This window comes from Xenopus laevis, chromosome 8L (genome assembly GCF_017654675.1).
Source record: "Xenopus laevis strain J_2021 chromosome 8L, Xenopus_laevis_v10.1, whole genome shotgun sequence".
In the NCBI taxonomy this organism is placed as follows: Eukaryota; Metazoa; Chordata; class Amphibia; order Anura; family Pipidae; genus Xenopus; species Xenopus laevis.
The window spans coordinates 54310513-54335685 of NC_054385.1; positions in this window are offsets into that span (position 1 = coordinate 54310513).

Sequence of the window (25173 nt, forward strand, 5' to 3'; positions counted from 1 at the left end):
TTCTGGCAGTCTCATACTAATACATAGCGACTTAACATAATGTCTTAACTGAAAATACATGTAGTCTTTAAAACCTACTAAATTATAACCTTCTATTAGTTGTTGTTTGTCCAGAAAAGTTTTTGTTCGCTGATCGAACAAATGTACTATCTGAAAAGCTAAGCTAATGCTTCATTATAAAGGAAAGGTGTAAGGGGGGCAGGTCTATCTTTGGGGCACAGTCGAGCCTTACATTTGGACCAGACATTTAGAGTAAATTGAATCGTACGTGGGGCTACTTGTCCCAGTGCCCCATGTCCATGGGTCCATAGAAGTGTACTCGGGTGTATAGGAGCCAGAGACAATTTTTCTATTTCCATCCATTTGGTATAAGCTAATTTAGAGGACCACTGTAAAGTCTGTCGTACATGAGTAGCTAAATAATATGTATAAAAGTCAGGGATGTCTAGCCCTCCTTGTGTCCTTTGTCGCTGTAGGACTTGCCGACATATTCGCTGTCTTTTCCCTCCCCATATATACCTATAGCAGTGATTTTGGAAACTCTGTAGTGCCGGTCTAGGGACTGCCACTGGGAGGGTCTCAAAATAATAAAGCTGCCGAGGAAGGGCAGTCATTTTCAGTGTAGCTATTTTACCAAACCAAGATAAATTGAGCTTACCCCACTTATCAATATCTTTTGATAGGTTAAAATCTCATTTAACCTATTTGCTAGTAATTTAGTGAAAATCTTCAGGTCAGAGTTGAGCAAGGAGATCAGCCTATAGTTTGCGCATTGAGTGTGGTCACGTCCTTCCTTAGGTATGATTGTAATGAATGACCGCAACATTTCCCTGTGTATGGGATTGCCGTGTAGATACCCATTATAAAGGTCACACATAGTAGCATGTAATTGAGTAGGGAAACATTTGTAATGTTTATAAGTCAGGCCATCAGGGCCAGGTACTTTTTTGGAAGGAAGATCTTTTAGGATCTGAGCTAATTCTTCGACCGTGACTTTGGCATTTAACATTGATATTTCCTCTGTAGTAAGGGTGGGCAACCCACTCTGTCTAAAGAACTCTTTAATTGCCTGTTGATGTTTCAGCTGATTGTTTGGATGGTGTGGCAAATTGTATAACTTCTCATAATAATTCCTGAAGCACTCCAATATCTTATCTGGATGCGCCTCCTGTCTACCATTATTCTGAATTATAAGGGGTCTATTTAGTGCCCTGCGATCCTTCAATCTATTTGCCAACATGGTATGGGCCTTGTTGCCATATTCGTAATATTTTTGTTTAGTCCATTGTATGGATTTTTCCACCTCTTGGACTTGGAGCTCTTTGATATTATTTCTAACTTGGGTAATTCTTGCTAGCTTCTGGACAGTAGGCCATTGCGCAAATTGTCGCTCTAGCGTGCCTAATAAATCCGTAGAGTTTTTAGAATAGTTTACTTATTACGCTTTAACCGGCTTGCTAGAGATATCAATTCCCCTCTAATAGTGGCTTTATGCGCCTCCCAGATTATGGAGATGTTGTCTACTGTCCCCTGATTTATCAAGTATAAAGTCTTCCAATTTGTCACCAATAATTTTTAAGTGTTCTGGAGAAGTCAGGAGAGTTTTATTAAGCCTCCATTGACACGTTTTCTTAGGTCCAAGATCTAGAAATGGTATGTGCACCGAGATTGGGGCATGGTCCAACCACTTTATTAGTCCAATGTCAGCTGTAAGTTTAGGATGACTCAACTGGGGGGAGATAAAAAAATAATCAATCCTACTATGGGTGTTGTGCGGGTGGGAGTAAAAAGTATATTGTTTCTGTGTAGGATATTTTACCCTCCAGATATCTACCACAGGTATCTTTCTCATAAGTTGTCTGAATTTTTGTGAATAAAATTCGGAGTTCCTTGGTGGGGGAATATTATTAGTCCGAAGGACATCCTTCAACTGCAATATTGCCAAATTGAAATCCCCTCCTAAAAGAATAGGGTCCCTGTGATATTTTCTAAGTTTAGTGCTGAGCTTATGCAGAAACCGAATCTGCCCTTTATTGGGTACATATACATTTAATAGTGTCACCTTTACCCCTTCCAAGGTTCCATTTAGCAATATATAATGTCCCTCCGCGTCCATTTCCTTATGAGCAAGGGAGAAATTTATGGTGTTACGCAGTAAAATAGCTACCCCTGCTTTTTTACTGGGGTTTGAGGCAGAGTAGTATTTCGGAAACACCCGATTTGACAGTCTCCAAAGCTCATGTTTTTTATGATGCGTTTCCTGGAGGAATGCTACATCTGCCTTCAAAGCCTGGAGTTCCTTAAAAACGAATCTTCTCTTCAAAGGAGTATTAGTTTCCTTGAGGTTAAACGAAACAAAATTAACCATTTGTACCAAAACATTTAACTCTCCTGCATCTCTGTGGAAGTGGGCGAGAGTTGACCACATGATCATCAGAATCCCCTCCAACCAACTATTCCCGTAACTGTGTTTGACTGGGTACCACTCACAAAACCAAAAATGTACATGTAACCAAAACATTAAAGAATCAACTTTAACCCTTTAAGTGCCACAGAACGTAGAATCTATGTTCTGTGGATCAAAGGACCAAAGTGCCACAGATCGTAGATTCTACGTTCTGCAGCACTTCCGGGTTTGCGAGCGGAGGAGCGGCTGTTAGAGCCGCTCGCTCCGCTCCTTCATGATCCCCTGCCCCTAGACAACGAGCAGAGCAGGGGATCGAGTGGCCCCTGGGGCGCGATCGCCCAGGGGCCCAAAAACAGCAGCAGGCACGTGTTACTTACGTGTCCTGCTGCTGCAGCCTACACCGCGCCGTAGATCTCCGCCCCCACAGCACAGGGACACAGATGACGTCGCAGATCTCTTCAAGGGGCTCTTCCTGATCGTCTGCAACAGTCTCCAGCGACTTTTTCAGGTTAGTGCAACAATTACACACACAAACACACCAACACACACTTATTACAGTAATACACACTTAGATTCACACTTACACACACGTACACATACATTTTTGGGGATTGGGGGGGTCACTTACACTCACTGCACTTACACACACGTGCACACGCACACACGCGCACATAACATGTAATTTACCATTTGTACACACGCACACGCACATACATGGCATTGTGGCTTTTTTTTTTTTTCTTATCGCATCGTCTCTTTTTTTGGCTGAAAAAAATGTTTTATTGCCATATAGCATATTCGCTAACCGTACTGTGCAATATCTTTTGTATGTTATTTCGGTGATTATATTGCAATTTTGGGTATTTTGGTGCATTTTTAGCCATTTTATTGAATTTATAGCCATTTTATTGCATTTTCAGCTCTGCGTATGTTGTGTTCACTTGTTTCTAGCCGTATAACCTGTTTGGCCCAGCTAAAATATTCAAACTGTGATTCTGATGGCCGATAATACTAGTCTGGAAAAAAAAACATTGATTTTTGTGGTTTTATTGGATTTTTTTGCATTTCACTCTTTACTGCCTTATTTTGTTTTGCCTTGTAAATTTTATCTACTATATATCCATTTGGGGGTCTCTGTGCGCCACATAGTTTGGTATATCTATGCATATTGGGCATCAAAGTGTTCAGTAGACCCCTGGCGTTCATATTTAGGATGTTTTATGCTGATAAGTTACGAAATGTGTGGCATATAATGGGGTAGAATTCAAGCTTTGTGACGATTTTCAGAAATTTGATAAAAACCGTTACGTTCAGCATTGCTTTGCAGTTTGGCAGTTTGCAGTAGAAACACTTATTTACCCATATTGGATTCGTCAGAATGTGTACTTTCTGAAAATATATGGTTTTCTGGGGTCTCTGTACTGTTAGGGGGGTCTAATGTCGCATAATACACACACCAGGTGCTCATATTGCAGCAGCCAGCGCGTCAGCCGTGAAAATGTATATACACTATTGTCATTTGGGGGTCTCTGTGCGCCACATAGTTTGGTATATCTATGCATATTGGGCATCAAAGTGTTCAGTAGACCCCTGGCGTTCATATTTAGGATGTTTTATGCTGATAAGTTACGAAATGTGTGGCATATAATGGGGTAGAATTCAAGCTTTGTGACGATTTTCCGAAATTTGATAAAAACCGTTATGTTCAGCATTGCTTTGCAGTTTGGCAGTTTGCAGTAGAAACACTTATTTACCCATATTGGATTCGTCAGAATGTGTACTTTCTGAAAATATATGGTTTTCTGGGGTCTCTGTACTGTTAGGGGGGTCTAATGTCGCATAATACACACACCAGGTGCTCATATTGCAGCAGCCAGCGCGTCAGCCGTGAAAATGTATATACACTATTGTCATTTGGGGGTCTCTGTGCGCCACATAGTTTGGTATATCTATGCATATTGGGCATCAGGGCCGCCATCAGGGGGTCACAGGGGGTACAGTCCTCCCGGGCCCGCAGGATTTTTAACTTTGAGGGGGGCCCGGCCGCGCCGCACTGAATTCATTTAGCCGGCGAAATTTACACTGGTTGCGTCCCGTGCGTACGCGTGACGTCAGTACGCACGGGCGCAACTCTATTTAAACAGCCGCAGCCTGCCGCCTGCACACAGAAGATAGAAGACGCGTCTGGAGAAGGATCGTCTTCCTGGAGATGGAACGGCTTCCTGGATACGCCGAAGACACCGCTGGAGGAATAAGAAGACCGCACAGGAGAAGAAGTCGCCACTGGAGTTGCAGGTAAGTGCCACTGACCACCAATGTGAGCCCCTGATCCCGCCACTGACCACCAATGAGCCACTGACCACCAATGAGAGCCCCTAAACTGCCGTGCGGGCCCCTTAAGCCCCCAGGCCCCTTGAAGCCCTAATGCGGGGCCCCTTGAAGCCCTAATGCGGGGCCCCTTGAAGCCCTAATGCGGGGCCCCTTGAAGCCCTAATGCGGGGCCCCTTGAAGCCCTAATGCGGGGCCCCTTGAAGCCCTAATGCGGGGCCCCTGAAGCCCCATGCGGGGCCCCTTGAAGCCCTAATGCGGGGCCCCTGAAGCCCCATGCGGGCCCCTGAAGCCCTAATGCAGGGCCCCTGATCCCTCCCCAAGGAAGGGCCCCTTGAAGCCTCATGCTGGCCCCTAAAGCCCCAAGGAAGGGCCCCTGATCCCCCCCCCTTTCAGGGCCCCTGATCCCCCCCAAGGAAGGGCCCCTGATCCCCCCCAAGGAAGGGCCCCTGATCCCCCCCCCAAGGAAGGGCCCCTGATCCCCCCAAGGAAGGGCCCCTGATTCCCCCCCAAGGAAGGGCCCCTTGAAGCCTCATGCTGGCCCCTAAAGCTCCAAGGGCCCCTGATCCCCCCAAGGAAGGGCCCCTTGAAGCCTAATGCTGGCCCCTAAAGCCCCCATGCAGGGCCCCTGATCCCCCCCATGCAGGGCCCCTGATCCCCCCAAGGAAGGGCCCCTTGAAGCCTCATGCTGGCCCCTAAAGCCCCAAGGTAGGGCCCCTGATCCCCTCCATGCAGGGCCCCTGATCCCCCCAATGCAGGGCCCCGATCCCCCCAAGGAAGGGCCCCTGATAAATTGTATATCTTTTATTTATACTAATCAAAGTTCTTAATGGGGCACATTTCAATTTTCCATTGTCCTTATTAGGACCGGTTATTTTTTGACCAAGGGGTTAAACCAAATGGCTCTTATTTGTACAATTTATATGTAGAATTGTAAGTACAATTTATCTTAGAGCAGGTACCTGCTTAAAGAGTCTACCTTGATGTGGTGGCAGGCTTAATAACCCTTTTGCCAAAATGATTTTTACTGTTTCTTTGCTTGTCCGTGTGACCTTTGTACTGGTGGGAGGGTGTGGTTAGGGAAGGGGCGTGGCCAGGGGAGGGGCGGCAAGGGGGGGCCCAGAAATTTTGTTGTGTGGGGCCCCATGATTTCTGATGGCGGCACTGTTGGGCATCAAAGTGTTCAGTAGACCCCTGGTGTTCATATTTAGGATGTTTTATGCTGATACGTTACGAAATGTGTGGCATATAATGGGGTAAAATTCAAGCTTTGTGACGATTTTCAGAAATTTGATAAAAACCGTTATGTTCAGCATTGCTTTGCAGTTTGGCAGTTTGCAGTAGAAACACTTATTTACCCATATTGGATTCGTCAGAATGTGTACTTTCTGAAAATATATGGTTTTCTGGGGTCTCTGTACTGTTAGGGGGGTCTAATGTTGCATAATACACACACCAGGTGCTTATATTGCAGCAGCCAGCGCGTCAGCCGTGAAAATGTATATACACTATTGTCATTTGGGGGTCTCTGTGCGCCACATAGTTTGGTATATCTATGCATACTGGGCATCAAAGTGTTCAGTAGACGGCTGGCGTTCATATTTAGGATGTTTTATGCTGATAAGTTACGAAATGTGTGGCATATAATGGGGTAGAATTCAAGCTTTGTGACGATTTTCCGAAATTTGATAAAAACCGTTATGTTCAGCATTGCTTTGCAGTTTGGCAGTTTGCAGTAGAAACACTTATTTACCCATATTGGATTCGTCAGAATGTGTACTTTCTGAAAATATATGGTTTTCTGGGGTCTCTGTACTGTTAGGGGGGTCTAATGTCGCATAATACACACACCAGGTGCTCATATTGCAGCAGCCAGCGCGTCAGCCGTGAAAATGTATATACACTATTGTCATTTGGGGGTCTCTGTGCGCCACATAGTTTGGTATATCTATGCATATTGGGCATCAAAGTGTTCAGTAGACCCCTGGTGTTCATATTTAGGATGTTTTATGCTGATACGTTACGAAATGTGTGGCATATAATGGGGTAAAATTCAAGCTTTGTGACGATTTTCAGAAATTTGATAAAAACCGTTATGTTCAGCATTGCTTTGCAGTTTGGCAGTTTGCAGTAGAAACACTTATTTACCCATATTGGATTCGTCAGAATGTGTACTTTCTGAAAATATATGGTTTTCTGGGGTCTCTGTACTGTTAGGGGGGTCTAATGTTGCATAATACACACACCAGGTGCTTATATTGCAGCAACCAGCGCGTCAGCCGTGAAAATGTATATACACTATTGTCATTTGGGGGTCTCTGTGCGCCACATAGTTTGGTATATCTATGCATACTGGGCATCAAAGTGTTCAGTAGACCGCTGGCGTTCATATTTAGGATGTTTTATGCTGATAAGTTACGAAATGTGTGGCATATAATGGGGTAGAATTCAAGCTTTGTGACGATTTTCCGAAATTTGATAAAAACCGTTATGTTCAGCATTGCTTTGCAGTTTGGCAGTTTGCAGTAGAAACATTTATTTACCCATATTGGATTCGTCAGAATGTGTACTTTCTGAAAATATATGGTTTTCTGGGGTCTCTGTACTGTTAGGGGGTCTAATGTCGCATAATACACACACCAGGTGCTCATATTGCAGCAGCCAGCGCGTCAGCTGTGAAAATGTATATACACTATTGTCATTTGGGGGTCTCTGTGCGCCACATAGTTTGGTATATCTATGCATATTTGGCATCAAAGTGTTCAGTAGACCCCTGGCGTTCATATTTAGGATGATTTATGCTGATACGTTACAAAATGTGTGGCATATAATGGGGTAAAATTCAAGCTTTGTGACGATTTTCAGAAATTTGATAAAAACCGTTATGTTCAGCATTGCTTTGCAGTTTGGCAGTTTGCAGTAGAAACACTTATTTACCCATATTGGATTCGTCAGAATGTGTACTTTCTGAAAATATATGGTTTTCTGGGGTCTCTGTACTGTTAGGGGGGGTCTAATGTCGCATATTACACACACCAGGTGCTTATATTGCAGCAGCCAGCGCGTCAGCCGTGAAAATGTATATACACTATTGTCATTTGGGGGTCTCTGTGCGCCACATAGTTTGGTATATCTATGCATATTGGGCATCAAAGTGTTTAGTAGACCCCTGGCGTTCATATTTAGGATGTTTTATACTGATAAGTTACGAAATGTGGGGCATATAATGGGGTAAAATTCAAGCTTTGTGACGATTTTCAGAAATTTGATAAAAACCGTTATGTTCAGCATTGCTTTGCAGTTTGGCAGTTTGCAGTAGAAACACTTATTTACCCATATTGGATTCGTCAGAATGTGTACTTTCTGAAAATATATGGTTGTCTGGGGTCTCTGTACTGTTATGGGGGTCTAATGTCGCATATTACACACACCAGGTGCTTATATTGCAGCAGCCAGCGCGTCAGCCGTGAAAATGTATATACACTATTGTCATTTGGGGGTCTCTGTGCGCCACATAGTTTGGTATATCTATGCATATTGGGCATCAAAGTGTTTAGTAGACCCCTGGCGTTCATATTTAGGATGTTTTATACTGATAAGTAACGAAATGTGTGGCATATAATGGGGTAAAATGCAAGCTTTGTGACGATTTTCAGAAATTTGATAAAAACCGCTATGTTCAGCATTGCTTTGCAGTTTGGCAGTTTGCAGTAGAAACACTTATTTACCCATATTGGATTCGTCAGAATGTGTACTTTCTGAAAATATATGGTTTTCTGGGGTCTCTGTACTGTTAGGTGGTCTAATGTCGCATAATACACACACCAGGTGGTTATATTGAAGCAGCCAGCGCGTCAGCCGTGAAAATGTCTATACATATTGTCATTTGGGGGTCTCTGTGCGCCACAAAGTTTGGTATATCTATGCACATTGGGCATCAAACTGTTTAGTAGACCCATATGTTTATATTTAGCATGCTTTATGCTGGTAATGATACATGGACAATACGATGCTGGAAAGTTGAAGCTTTGAGGCAATTTCCAGATATTTCACCAAAACCGCCAAATTTGGCAAAGCCTTGCGACTCAGTAGTTTGGAGCAGAAAGGCATGGGTACCCATTTTAGATTCTGTATAATGTGTACTTTCCAAAAATATATGGGGTTGGGGGGTAAACATATATTTCTGTGTTTTTACCCCACAAAAATGCAGTCAATGTGTTGATTTTTCATTAGATGAAGTTACCCACAGAACAATTTGTATGTGCTAACTTCATTTTGGGGCCTCTAAATGCCATATACTTTGGTAAACTTATGAACAATGGCCACCAAAATGTTCAGAGGAACCCTGGCAATCATATTTAGGGTGCTTTTTCTTAGTACGTAATGACACATGGGTGATATGGTGCTGGGAAGTTGAAGCTTTGAGGCAATTTTCAGATATTTCACCAAAACCGACAACTTTGGGAAAGCCTTGCGACTCAGTAGTTTGATGCAATAAGGCATGGGTACCCATTTTAGATTCTGTAGAATGTGTACTTTCCAAAAATGTATGGGTTTGGGGGGTCAACATATATTTCTGTGTTTTTACCCCACAAAAATGCAGTCAATGTGTTGATTTTTCATTAGATGAAGTTACCCACAGGACTATTTGTATGCGCTAACTTCATTTTGAGGCCTCTAAATGCCAGATGCTTTGGTAAACCTATGAACAATGGCCACCAAACTGTTCGGAGGAACCCTGGCAATCATATTTAGGGTGCTTTTTCTTGTTGCATAACGATACATGGGTGATATGGTGCTGAGAAGTTGAAACTTTGAGGCAATTTTCAGATATTTCACCAAAACCGACAATTGTGGGAAAGCCTTGCGACTCAGTAGTTTGGAGCAGAAAGGCATGGGTACCCATTTTAGATTCAGTAGAATGTGTACTTTCCAAAAATATATGGGTTTTGGGGGGTAAACATATATTTCTGTGTTTTTACCCCACAAAAATGCAGTCAATGTGTTGATTTTTCATTAGATGAAGTTACCCACAGGACTATTTGTATGCGCTAACTTCATTTTGAGGCCTCTAAATGCCAGATACTTTGGTAAACCTATGAACAATGGCCACCAAACTGTTTGGAGGAACCCTGGCAATCATATTTAGGGTGCTTTTTCTTGGTGCATAACGATACATGGGTGATATGGTGCTGGGAAGTTGAAGCTTTGAGGCAATTTTCAGATATTTCACCAAAACCGACAATTGTGGGAAAGCCTTGCGACTCAGTAGTTTGGAGCAGAAAGGCATGGGTACCCATTTTAGATTCTGTAGAATGTGTACTTTCCAAAAATATATGGGTTTGGGGGGTAAACATATATTTCTGTGTTTTTACCCCACAAAAATGCAGTCAATGTGTTGATTTTTCATTAGATGAAGTTACCCACAGGACTATTTGTATGCGCTAACTTCATTTTGAGGCCTCTAAATGCCAGATACTTTGGTAAACCTATGAACAATGGCCACCAAACTGTTTGGAGGAACCCTGGCAATCATATTTAGGGTGCTTTTTCTTGGTGCATAACGATACATGGGTGATATGGTGCTGGGAAGTTGAAGCTTTGAGGCAATTTTCAGATATTTCACCAAAACCGACAATTGTGGGAAAGCCTTGCGACTCAGTAGTTTGGAGCAGAAAGGCATGGGTACCCATTTTAGATTCAGTAGAATGTGTACTTTCCAAAAATATATGGGTTTTGGGGGGTAAACATATATTTCTGTGTTTTTACCCCACAAAACTGCAGTCAATGTGTTGATCTTTCATTAGCTGAAGTTACCCACGGGACTGTTTGTATGTGCTAACTTCATTTTGGGGCCTCTAAATGCCAGATACTTTGGTAAACTTATGAACAATGACCACCAAAATGTTCAGAGGAACCCTGGCAATCATATTTAGGGTGCTTTTTCTTAGTACGTAATGATAAATGGGCGATATGGTGCTGGGAAGTTGAAGGTTTGAGGAAATTTTCAGATATTTCACCAAAACCGACAATTATGGGAAAGCCTTGCGACTCAGTAGTTTGGAGCAGAAAGGCATGGGTACCCATTTTAGATTCAGTAGAATGTGTACTTTTCAAAAATATATGGGTTTGGGGGGTAAACATATATTTCTGTGTTTTTACCCCACAAAAAATGCGGTCAATGTGTTGATTTCTCAGTAGCTGAAGTAAAGTTCTGAACAATTTGGATGTGCTAACTACATATTGGTGTCTCTAAATGCCAGATACTTTGGTAAACCTATGCATAATGGGTATCAAACTGTTCAGTGGACCCCTGGGAATCATATTTCAGGTGCTTTTTCTTGGTACCTAATATAGTTTGGGATATGCGGAGCAGCAAAATAAAACCTTTGAAATGATTTTTCAGAATTTTGAATTTTTTGTTGAAAAAAAAGACAAGCTTTTATGTTTGGTAGTTGGGAGTAGAGAGACATAGTTACCCATTTTGTAATCGGCAGAATGTGTACTTTTCAAAAATGTATGGTTTTCTGGGGTAAACCTACGGTTTCAGGATTTTTTGCCTTGGAATCTAAAGCATGCCGTTTTCTGCCTTAGTGCTTTCAAAATTCGGTAATATACTGCCGGGAGTTTTTGCTGTACAGAAATCCTAAATCTCCCTAAAACTATACATATCTGGTATTGGCACGTTCGAGAGACATAAGGCTTTCCAAATCAGTTGGATTTTCATCCGTAAAATGAAATATTTTTCTGGTATAAATTGATATACGATGAAAAATGGTAATTTTTAATTTTTTTTTGGTATTTAGCACTATAAATTTTTTTGCACAGGTGGAAATACATGAAAACTCAGGCAGATTTAGAAAGCTCAGTTTCTACCGAAAAAAACAATGTATAGTTTTCCTAGGTAAACTATAGGTTTCCCCTCAGAAAATGCCCCTAAAGTGAGAGAGCACAAAATGTTTAAAAAACGGCTGGCATTTCGCGTAACCAAAATGTGAAATTCTGCTGGCACTTAAAGGGTTAAACAAAATCATAACAAAGTAAACAGTATCATTAAGTAAATAAAAATGAAATGTGAAGGAAGCGTGGATATAAGGTGTACTCATCTGTCCTCCTGGAGCAGTGAAGAGCCCAAAAATGGCTTAACAATGATGTATTGCCTGCTTGCTGGTCAGGAGGGCAAACTGGTGGTTTGACGAGACACAATCCACTTAACTGTTATCCTTCTATCAGTGTTAGTAGTAATACTACAAGTATGGAGTATTCACTGGGATATTCAGCTGGTAGTCCCCAGTCTCCGTCCTCGGGGTATGGTGTGGGTTCAGACGTCGTAGTGCACCAAAATATGTAGTAGATATGTAAAGTACTTCTGCCGAGCTCGATCCGGGCCTAAGGTAACAAAACAGTGGATCCGTCCAAGTCTGAATGGCAGCGAGGTTATTCCTAGGTTAAAGGTTAAAGCAGGTTTCCATTGTCTTCTGGGCAAGAAAAGTGTGCTGCTCCATCGTTATTAATCATTTTGTTGACGTGGCGCTGGTACTTTATCCTGTATTCTGCCAGGTTGCAGACGTTCTGCTGGACGAGGCTATGTGGCCTTGTCCAACAATTCCAGAGCATGTAGGAACTGCTTAGTCTGGCTGACGTCTTGCAGTGTAAATTGCCTGCCATTTTTTGTGGCGATTAATTTAAATGGGTATCCCCACCTATATGGGATGTTATTTTCTCGGAGCTGTTGAGTTAGTGGTCTCAAAGCCCTTCATTTAGCTAATGTAATAGCCGATATGTCGTTAAAGATTTGCAGAGTTGCTCCCAGGTATGCGATTGACTGGCGGTTTCTGGTAGCCATGCAATGGGGTACATTGCATGTCTTGTGTCCCAATACGCTGTGGGCTAGGGCTCTGTGAGCCTGTTAAAGCAGACATAGCTGGGGAAGCAGGAGCAGAGATGTGTTGACTCGAGTCTCCTTGTTCGACGCCATCTTGGGCTGCACGCTTGTGAGATGGGCCTGGATATTTACTGAGGTAAGGGGACATCGTACCTGCAGTATCCTTTGGCTTTTTCTTCCCCATCATAATCCGGATCCTCTGTGACTAGTCTGGTGCTAAGGTACGCTATTAAAATGCTAATTTACTGGCTTTCTTTGAGCCCAGTCTCGGAGCTCAGCGAAGTCGCGTCTCACTCACGCTGCACCACGCATGCGCCCCCCTCAACAATTGTGTTTTAATCAACTGTATTAGAGCCAGAAGAATTAAATGAGGCAGGCCTCAACCAAAATACCTTTGCCAAATAATGAGGCATTGGTATCAACAGCAGCAGCAACAATCATGTTGTAATCAACTGTATTAGAGACAGAAAATTTAAATGAGGCAGGTCTCAACCAGAAGAAATTTGCCAAATAATGAGGCAATAGTAGCAATAGTAGCAGCAACAGTTGTGTTATAATCAACTGTATTAGAGCCAGAAGAATTAAATGCGGCAGGCCTCAACCAGAAGAAATTTGCCAAATAATGAGGAATTAGTAGCAACAGTAGTGTTGTAACCAACTGTATTAGAGCCAGAAGAATTTAATGAGGCAGGCCTCAACCAGAAGAATTTCACCAAATAATGAGGCATTAGTAGACACAGCAGCAGCAACAGTCATGTTGTAATCAACTGTATTAGAGCCAGAAGAATTAAATGAGGCAGGCCTCAACCAGAAGACCTTTGCCAAAATAATAATGTATCAGTAGCAACAGTCATGTTGTAATCAACTGTATTAGAGCCAGAAGAATTAAATGAGGCAGTCCTCAACCAGAATACCTTTGCCAAATAATGAGGCATTAGTAGCAACAGTCATGTTGTAATCAACTGTATTAGAGCCAGAAGATTTCAATGAGGCAGGCCTCAACCAGAAGAAATTTGCCAAATAATGAGGCATTAGTAGCAACAGCAGCAGCAACAGTCTTGTTGTAATCAACTGTATTAGACCCAGAAGAACTAAATGAGGCAGGTCTCAACCAGAAGAAAATTGCCAAATAATGAGGCATTAGTAGCAACAGCAGCAGCAACAGTCATGTTGTAATCAACTGTATTAGAGCCAAAATAATTAAATGAGGCAGGCCTCAAACAGAAGACCAATGCCAAATAATGAGGCATTAGTAGCAAAAGCAGCAGCAACAGTCATGTTGTAATCAACTGTATTAGAGCGAGAAGAATTTAATGAGGCAGGCCTCAACAAGTAGAAATTTGCCAAATAATGAGGCATTAGTAGCAACAGCAGCAGCAACAGTCATGTTGTAATCAACTGTATTAGAGCCAGAAGATTTAAATGAGGCAGGCCTCAACCAGAAGAAATTTGCCAAATAATAAGGCATTAGTAGCAACAGCAGCATTAACAGTCTTGTTGTAATCAACTGTATTAGAGCCAGAAGAATTAAATGAGGCAGGCCTCAACCAGAAGAAATTTGCCAAATAATGAGGCATTAGTAGCAACAGCAGCAGCAACAGTCATGTTGTAATCAACTGTATTGGAGCCAGAATAATTAAATGAGGCAGGCCTCAACTAGAAGACCTTTGTCAAATAATGAGGCATTAATAGCAACAGTCGTGTTGTAATCAACTGTATTAGAGCCAGAGGAATTAAATGAGTCAGGCCTCAACCAGAAGAATTTCACCAAATAATGAGGCATTAGTAGCAACAGCAGCAGCAACAGTCATGTTGTAATCAACTGTATTAGAGCCAGAAGATTTAAATGAGGCAGGCCTCAACCAGAATACCTTTGCCAAATAATGGGGCATTAGTAGCAACAGTCGTGTTACATAGTTAGTTAGTTACATAGTTACATAGTTAAATTGGGTTGAAAAAAGACAAAGTCCATCAAGTTCAACCCCTCCAAAAGAAAACCCAGCATCCATATACACACCCCTCCCTACTTTTAATTAAAATTCTATATACCCATACCTATACTAACTATAGAGTTTAGTATCACAATAGCCTTTGATATTATGTCTGTCCAAAAAATCATCCAAGCCATTCTTAAAGGCATTGACTGAATCAGCCATCACAACATCACCCGGCAGTGCATTCCACAACCTCACTGTCCTGACTGTGAAGAACCCTCTACGTTGCTTCAAATGAAAGTTCTTTTCTTCTAGTCTAAAGGGGTGGCCTCTGGTACGGTGATCCTCTTTATGGGTAAAAAGGTCCCCTTCCATTTGTCTATAATGTCCTCTAATGTACTTGTAAAGTGTAATCATGTCCCCTCGCAAGCTCCTTTTTTCCAGAGAAAACAACCCCTACCTTGACAGTCTACCCTCATAATTTAAGTCTTCCGTCCCTCTAACCAATTTAGTTGCACGTCTCTGCACTCTCTCCAGCTCATTTATATCCCTCTAAAGGACTGGAGTCCAAAACTGAACTGCACACTCCAGATGAGGCCCTACCAGGGACCTATAAAGAGGCATAATTATGTTTTCATCCCTTGAGTTAATGCCCTTTTTTATGCAAGACAGAACTTTATTTGCTTTAGTAGCCACAGAATGACACTGCCCAGAATTAGACAACGTGTTATCTACAAAGACCCCTAGATCCTTTTCATTTAAGGAAACTCCCAACACATTGCCATTTAGTGTATAACTTGCATTTATATTATTTTTGCCAAAGTGCATAACCTTGCATTTATCAACATTGAACCTCATTTTCCAGTTTGCTGCCCAGTTTTCCAGTTTAGACAAATCACTTTGCAAAGTGGCAGCATCCTGCATGAAACCTATAGTTCTGCACAATTTAGTATCATCTGCAAAAATAGAAACAGTACTTTCAATGCCCACCTCCAGGTGTTGTAATCAACTGTATTAGAGCCAGAAGATTTAAATGAGGCAGGCCTCAACCAGAAGAAATTTGCCAAATAATGAGGCATTAGTAGCAACAACAGCAGCAACAGTCTTGTTGTAATCAACTGTATTAGAGCCAGAAGAACTAAATGAGGCAGGTCTCAACCAGAAGAAATTTGCCAAATAATAAGGCATTAGTAGCAAAAGCAGCAGCAACAGTCATGTTGTAATCAACTGTATTAGAGCCAGAAGATTTAAATGAGGCAGACCTCAACCAGAAGAAATTTGCCAAATAATGAGGCATTAGTAGCAAAAGCAGCAGCAACAGTCATGTTGTAATCAACTGTATTAGAGCCAGACGATTTAAATGAGGCAGGCCTCAACCAGAAGAAATTTGCCAAACAATGAGGCATTAGTAGCAACAGCAGCAGCAACAGTCTTGATGTAATCAACTGTATTAGAGCCAGAAGAATTTAATGAGGCAGGCCTCAACCAGAAGAAATTTGCCAAATAATGAGGCATTATTAGCAACATCAGCAGCAACAATCATGTTGTAATCAACTGTATTAGAGACAGAAAATTTAAATGAGGCAGGTCTCAACCAGAAGAAATTTGCCAAATAATGAGGCAATAGTAGCAATAGTAGCAGCAACAGTTGTGTTGTAATCAACTGTATTAGAGCCAGAAGAATTAAATGCGGCAGGCCTCAACCAGAAGAAATTTGCCAAATAATGAGGAATTAGTAGCAACAGTAGTGTTGTAACCAACTGTATTAGAGCCAGAAGAATTTAATGAGGCAGGCCTCAACCAGAAGAATTTCACCAAATAATGAGGCATTAGTAGACACAGCAGCAGCAACAGTCATGTTGTAATCAACTGTATTAGAGCCAGAAGAATTAAATGAGGCAGGCCTCAACCAGAAGACCTTTGCCAAAATAATAATGTATCAGTAGCAACAGTCATGTTGTAATCAACTGTATTAGAGCCAGAAGAATTAAATGAGGCAGTCCTCAACCAGAATACCTTTGCCAAATAATGAGGCATTAGTAGCAACAGTCGTGTTGTAATCAACTGTATTAGAGCCAGAAGATTTAAATGAGGCAGGCCTCAACCAGAAGAAATTTGCCAAATAATGAGGCATTAGTAGCAACAGCAACAGTCTTGTTGTAATCAACTGTATTAGACCCAGAAGAACTAAATGAGGCAGGTCTCAACCAGAAGAAAATTGCCAAATAATGAGGCATTAGTAGCAACAGCAGCAGCAACAGTCATGTTGTAATCAACTGTATTAGAGCCAGAAGATTTAAATGAGGCAGACCTCAACCAGAAGAAATTTGCCAAATAATGAGGCATTAGTAGCAAAAGCAGCAGCAACAATCTTGTTGTAATCAACTGTATTAGAGCCAGAAGAATTAAATGAGGCAGGCCTCAACCAGAAGACCTTTGCCAAAATAATGAGGCATTAGTAGCAACAGTCGTGTTGTAATCAACTTTATTAGAGCCAGAAGCATTAAATGAGGCAGTCCTCGACCAGAAGAAATTTGCCAAATAATGAGGAATTAGTAGCAACAGCAGCAACAGTCTTGATGTAATCAACAGTATTAGAGCCAGAAGAATTTAATGAGGCAGGCCTCAACCAGAAGAAATTTGCCAAATAATGCGGCATTATTAGCAACAACAGCAGCAACAGTAATTTTGTAATCAACTGTATTAGAGTCAGAAGAATTAAATGAGGCAGGCCTCAAACAGAAGACCTTTGCAAAATAATGAGGCATTAGTAGCAACAGCAGCAGCAACAGTCATGTTGTAATCAACTGTATTAGAGCCAGAAGAATTAAATGAGGCAGGCCTCAACCAGAAGAAGTTTGCCAAATAATGAGGCATTAGTAGCAACACTCGTGTTGTAATCAACTGTATTAGAGACAGAAGAATTAAATGAAGCAGGCCTCAACCAGAAGAAATTTGCCAAATAATGAGGCATTAATAGCAACAGCAGCAGCAGCAGTCATGTTGTAATCAACTGTATTGGAGCCAGAAGAATTAAATGAGGCAGGCCTCAAACAGAAGGCCTTTGTCAAATAATGAGGCATTAGTAGCAACAGTCATGTTGTAATCAACTGTATTAGAGCCAGAAGAATTAAATGAGGCAGGTTTCAACCAGAAAACCTTTGCCAAAATAATGAGGTATCAGTAGCAACAGTCATGTTGTAATCAACTGTAGTAGAGCCAGAAGAACTAAATGAGGCAGGTCTCAACCAGAAGAAATTTGCCAAATAATAAGGCATTAGTAGCAAAAGCTGCAGCAACAGTCATGTTGTAATCAACTGTATTAGAGCCAGAAGATTTAAATGAGGCAGGCCTCAACCAGAAGAAATTTGCCAAATAATGAGGCATTAGTAGCAAAAGCAGCAGCAACAGTCATGTTGTAATCAACTGTATTAGAGCGAGAATAATTTAATGAGGCAGGCCTCAACAAGTAGAAATTTGCCAAATAATGAGGCATTAGTAGCAACAGCAGCAGCAACAGTCATTTTGTAATCAACTGTATTAGAGTCAGAAGAATTAAATGAGGCAGGCCTCAAACAGAAGACCTTTGCAAAATAATGAGGCATTAGTAGCAACAGCAGCAGCAACAGTCATGTTGTAATCAACTGTATTAGAGCCAGAAGAATTAAATGAGGCAGGCCTCAACCAGAAGAAGTTTGCCAAATAATGAGGCATTAGTAGCAACACTCGTGTTGTAATCAACTGTATTAGAGACAGAAGAATTAAATGAAGCAGGCCTCAACCAGAAGAAATTTGCCAAATAATGAGGCATTAATAGCAACAGCAGCAGCAGCAGTCATGTTGTAATCAACTGTATTGGAGCCAGAAGAATTAAATGAGGCAGGCCTCAAACAGAAGGCCTTTGTCAAATAATGAGGCATTAGTAGCAACAGTCATGTTGTAATCAACTGTATTAGAGCCAGAAGAATTAAATGAGGCAGGTTTCAACCAGAAAACCTTTGCCAAAATAATGAGGTATCAGTAGCAACAGTCATGTTGTAATCAACTGTAGTAGAGCCAGAAGAACTAAATGAGGCAGGTCTCAACCAGAAGAAATTTGCCAAATAATAAGGCATTAGTAGCAAAAGCTGCAGCAACAGTCATGTTGTAATCAACTGTATTAGAGCCAGAAGATTTAAATGAGGCAGGCCTCAACCAGAAGAAATTTGCCAAATAATGAGGCATTAGTAGCAAAAGCAGCAGCAACAGTCATGTTGTAATCAACTGTATTAGAGCGAGAATAATTTAATGAGGCAGGCCTCAACAAGTAGAAATTTGCCAAATAATGAGGCATTAGTAGCAACAGCAGCAGCAACAGTCATTTTGTAATCAACTGTATTAGAGTCAGAAGAATTAAATGAGGCAGGCCTCAAACAGAAGACCTTTGCAAAATAATGAGGCATTAGTAGCAACAGCAGCAGCAACAGTCATGTTGTAATCAACTGTATTAGAGCCAGAAGAATTAAATGAGGCAGGCCTCAACCAGAAGAAGTTTGCCAAATAATGAGGCATTAGTAGCAACACTCGTGTTGTAATCAACTGTATTAGAGACAGAAGAATTAAATGAAGCAGGCCTCAACCAGAAGAAATTTGCCAAATAATGAGGCATTAATAGCAACAGCAGCAGCAGCAGTCATGTTGTAATCAACTGTATTGGAGCCAGAAGAATTAAATGAGGCAGGCCTCAAACAGAAGGCCTTTGTCAAATAATGAGGCATTAGTAGCAACAGTCATGTTGTAATCAACTGTATTAGAGCCAGAAGAATTAAATGAGGCAGGTTTCAACCAGAAAACCTTTGCCAAAATAATGAGGTATCAGTAGCAACAGTCATGTTGTAATCAACTGTAGTAGAGCCAGAAGAACTAAATGAGGCAGGTCTCAACCAGAAGAAATTTGCCAAATAATAAGGCATTAGTAGCAAAAGCTGCAGCAACAGTCATGTTGTAATCAACTGTATTAGAGCCAGAAGATTTAAATGAGGCAGGCCTCAACCAGAAGAAATTTGCCAAATAATGAGGCATTAGTAGCAAAAGCAGCAGCAACAGTCATGTTGTAATCAACTGTATTAGAGCGAGAATAATTTAATGAGGCAGGCCTCAACAAGTAGAAATTTGCCAAATAATGAGGCATTAGTAGCAACAGCAGCAGCAACAGTCATAGTTAAATTTAAATTGGGTTGAAAAAAGACAAAGTCCATCAAGTTCAACCCCTCCAAATGAAAACCCAGCATCCATACACACACCCCTCCCTACTTTTAATTAAAATTCTATATACCCATACCTATACTAACTATAGAGTTTAGTATCACAATAGCCTTTAATATTATGTCTGTCCAAAAAATCATCCAAGCCATTCTTAAAGGCATTAACTGAATCAGCCATCACAACATCACCCGGCAGTGCATTCCACAACCTCACTGTCTTGACTGTGAAGAACCCTCTACGTTGCTTCAAATGAAAGTTCTTTTCTTCTAGTCTAAAGGGGTGGCCTCTGGTACGGTGATCCTCTTTATGGGTAAAAAGGTCCCCTGCTATTTGTCTATAATGTCCTCTAATGTACTTGTAAAGTGTAATCATGTCCCCTCGCAAGCTCCTTTTTTCCAGAGAAAACAACCCCAACCTTGACAGTCTACCCTCATAATTTAAGTCTTCCGTCCCTCTAACCAATTTAGTTGCACGTCTCTGCACGCTCTCCAGCTCATTTATATCCCTCTTAAGGACTGGAGTCCAAAACTGAACTGCATACTCCAGATGAGGCCTTACCAGGGACCTATAAAGAGGCATAATTATGTTTTCATCCCTTGAGTTAATGCCCTTTTTTATGCAAGACAGAACTTTATTTGCTTTAGTAGCCACAGAATGACACTGCCCAGAATTAGACAACGTGTTATCTACAAAGACCCCTAGATCCTTTTCATTTACGGAAACTCCCAACACATTGCCATTTAGTGTATAACTTGCATTTATATTATTTTTGCCAAAGTGCATAACCTTGCATTTATCAACATTGAACCTCATTTTCCAGTTTGCTGCCCAGTTTTCCAGTTTAGACAAATCACTTTGCAAAGTAGCAGCATCCTGCATGGCACCTATAGTTCTGCACAATTTAGTATCTTCTGCAAAAATAGAAACAGTACTTTCAAATGCACACCTTAGAGTCAGAAGAATTAAATGAGGCAGGCCTCAAACAAAAGACCTTTGCCAAATAATGAGGCATTAGTAGCAACAGCAGCAGCAACAGTCATGTTGTAATCAACTGTATTAGAGCCAGAAGATTTAAATGAGGCAGGCCTCAACCTGAAGACCTTTGCCAAAATAATGAGGCATTAGTAGCAACAGTCGTGTTGTAATCAACTTTATTAGAGCCAGAAGCATTAAATGAGGCAGTCCTCGACCAGAAGAAATTTGCCAAATAATGAGGAATTAGTAGCAACAGCAGCAACAGTCTTGATGTAATCAACTGTATTAGAGCCAGAAGAATTAAATGAAGCAGGCCTCAACCAGAAGAAATTTGCCAAATAATGAAATATTAATAGCAACAGCAGCAGCAGTTATGTTGTAATCAACTGTATTGGAGCCTGAAGAATTAAAAGAGGCAGGCCTCAAACAGAAGACCTTTGTCAAATAATGAGGCATTAGTAGCAACAGTCATGTTGTAATCAACTGTATTAGAGCCAGAAGAATTAAATGAGGCAGGTTTCAACCAGAAAACCTTTGCCAAAATAATGAGGTATCAGTAGCAACAGTCATGTTGTAATCAACTGTATTAGAGCCAGAAGAATTAAATGAGGCAGGCCTTAACCAGAAGACCGTTACCAAATAATGAGGCATTAGTAGCAACAGTCGTGTTGTATTAAACTGTATTAGAGCCAGAAGAATTAAATGAGGCAGGCCTCAACCAGAAGAAATTTGCCAAATAATGAGGCATTAGTAGCAACAGTCGTGTTGTAATCAACTGTATTAGAGCCAGAAGATTTAAATGAGGCAGGCCTAAACTAGAATATCGTTGCCAAATAATGAGGCATTAGTAGCAACAGTCGTGTTGTAATCAACTGTATTAGAGCCAGAACAATTAAATGAGGCAGGCCTCAACCAGAAGAAACTTGCCAAATAATGATGAGTTAGTAGCAACAGCAGCAGCAACAGTCTTGTTGTAATCAATTGTATGAGAGCCAGAAGACTTAAATGAGGCAGGCTTCAATCAGAAGATCTTTGCCAAATAATGAGGCATTAGTAGCAACAGTCTTGTTGTAATCAACTGTATTAGAGCCAGAACAATTAAATGAGGCAGGCCTCAACCAGAAGGAATTTGCAAAATAATGAGGCATTATTAGCAACAGCAGCAGCAACAGTAATTTTGTAATCAACTGTATTAGAGTCAGAAGAATTAAATGAGGCAGGCCTCAAACAGAAGACCTTTGCAAAATAATGAGGCATTAGTAGCAACAGCAGCAGCAACAGTCATGTTGTAATCAACTGTATTAGAGCCAGAAGAATTAAATGAGGCAGGGCTCAACCAGAAGAAGTTTGCCAAATAATGAGGCATTAGTAGCAACACTCGTGTTGTAATCAACTGTATTAGAGACAGAAGAATTAAATGAAGCAGGCCTCAACCAGAAGAAATTTGCCAAATAATGAGGCATCAATAGCAACAGCAGCAGCAGCAGTCATTTTGTAATCAACTGTATTGGAGCCAGAAGAATTAAATGAGGCAGGCCTCAAACAGAAGACCTTTGTCAAATAATGAGGCATTAGTAGCAACAGTCATGTTGTAATCAACTGTATTAGAGCCAGAAGAATTAAATGAGGCAGGTTTCAACCAGAAAACCTTTGCCAAAATAATGAGGTATCAGTAGCAACAGTCATGTTGTAATCAACTGTAGTAGAGCCAGAAGAACTAAATGAGGCAGGTCTCAACCAGAAGAAATTTGCCAAATAATAAGGCATTAGTAGCAAAAGCAGCAGCAACAGTCATGTTGTAATCAACTGTATTAGAGCCAGAAGATTTAAATGAGGCAGGCCTCAACCAGAAGAAATTTGCCAAATAATGAGGCATTAGTAGCAAAAGCAGCAGCAACAGTCATGTTGTAATCAACTGTATTAGAGCGAGAAGAATTTAATGAGGCAGGCCTCAACAAGTAGAAATTTGCCAAATAATGAGGCATTAGTAGCAACAGCAGCAGCAACAGTCATAGTTAAATTTAAATTGGGTTGAAAAAAGACAAAGTCCATCAAGTTCAACCCCTCCAAATGAAAACCCAGCATCCATACACACACCCCTCCCTACTTTTAATTAAAATTCTATATACCCATACCTATACCAACTATAGAGTTTAGTATCACAATAGCCTTTAATATTATGTCTGTCCAAAAAATCATCCAAGCCATTCTTAAAGGCATTAACTGAATCAGCCATCACAACATCACCCGGCAGTGCATTCCACAACCTCACTGTCTTGACTGTGAAGAACCCTCTACGTTGCTTCAAATGAAAGTTCTTTTCTTCTAGTCTAAAGGGGTGGCCTCTGGTACGGTGATCCTCTTTATGGGTAAAAAGGTCCCCTGCTATTTGTCTATAATGTCCTCTAATGTACTTGTAAAGTGTAATCATGTCCCCTCGCAAGCTCCTTTTTTCCAGAGAAAACAACCCCGACCTTGACAGTCTACCCTCATAATTTAAGTCTTCCGTCCCTCTAACCAATTTAGTTGCACATCTCTGCACGCTCTCCAGCTCATTTATATCCCTCTTAAGGACTGGAGTCCAAAACTGAACTGCATACTCCAGATGAGGTCTTACCAGGGACCTATAAAGAGGCATAATTATGTTTTCATCCCTTGAGTTAATGCCCTTTTTTATGCAAGACAGAACTTTATTTGCTTTAGTAGCCACAGAATGACACTGCCCAGAATTAGACAATGTGTTATCTACAAAGACCCCTAGATCCTTTTCATTTACGAAAACTCCCAACACATTGCCATTTAGTGTATAACTTGCATTTATATTATTTTTGCCAAAGTGCATAACCTTGCATTTATCAACATTGAACCTCATTTTCCAGTTTGCTGCCCAGTTTTCCAGTTTAGACAAATCACTTTGCAAAGTAGCAGCATCCTGCATGGCACCTATAGTTCTGCACAATTTAGTATCTTCTGCAAAAATAGAAACAGTACTTTCAATGCCCACCTCCAGGTCATTAATAAACAAGTTGAAAAGCAAGGGACCTAGTACAGAGCCCTGCAGTACTCCACTAACAACACTGGCCCAATTAGAAAATGTTCCATTTACCACCACTCTTTGTAGTCTATCTTTTAGCCAGTTCTCTATCCAGGTACAAATACTATGTTCCAGGCCAACATTCCTTAATTAAACCAGTAACCTTTTGTGTGGCACTGTATCAAATGCTTTAGCAAAGTCTAAATAAATCACATCCACTGCCATCCCAGAATCGAGGTCCCTACTTACATTCTCGTAAAAAGAAATTAAGTTAGTCTGGCAAGATCTATTACGCATAAAACCATGCTGGCACAAACTCATAGTATTATGATTTGCTATGAAGTCCAGTATCTTATCCTTTATTAACCCTTCGAAAAGCTTTCCTACCACTGACGTCAGACTAACTGGCCTATAGTTTTGAGGCTGAGAACGGGATCCTTATTTTTTTTTTTGTTTTTTTTTTGTTTTGTTTTTTATTACAACTGTATTACAATACAGTTGTAATCAACTGTATTAGAGCCAGAAGATTTAAATGAGGCAAGCCTCAACCAGAAGAAATTTGCCAAACAATGAGGCATTAGTAGCAACAGCAGCAGCAACAATCTTGTTGTAATCAACTGTATTAGAGCCAGAAAAATTAAATAAGGCAGGCCTCAACCAGAAGACCTTTGCCAAAATAATGAGGTATCAGTAGCAACAGTCATGTTGTAATCAACTGTATTAGATCTAGAAGAATTAAATGAGGCAGGCCTCAACCAGAATAACTTTGCCAAATAATGAGGCATTAGTAGCAACAGTCGTGTTGTAATCAACTTTATTAGAGCCAGAAGCATTAAATGAGGCAGTCCTCGACCAGAAGAAATTTGGCAAATAATGAGGAATTAGTAGCAACAGCAGCAGCAACAGTCTTGATGTAATCAACTGTATTAGAGCCAGAAGAATTTAATGAGGCAGGCCTCAACTAGAAGAAATTTGCCAAATAATGAGGCATTATTAGCAACAGCAGCAGCAACAGTCATTTTGTAATCAACTGTATTAGAGTCAGAAGAATTAAATGAGGAAGGCCTCAAACAAAAGACCTTTGCCAAATAATGAGGCATTAGTAGCAACAGCAGCAGCAACAGTCATGTTGTAATCAACTGTATTAGAGCCAGAAGATTTAAATGAGGCAGGCCTCAACCAGAAGACCTTTGCCAAAATAATGAGGCATTAGTAGCAACAGTCGTGTTGTAATCAACTTTATTAGAGCCAGAAGCATTAAATGAGGCAGTCCTCGACCAGAAGAAATTTGCCAAATAATGAGGAATTAGTAGCAACAGCAGCAACAGTCTTGATGTAATCAACTGTATTAGAGCCAGAAGAATTA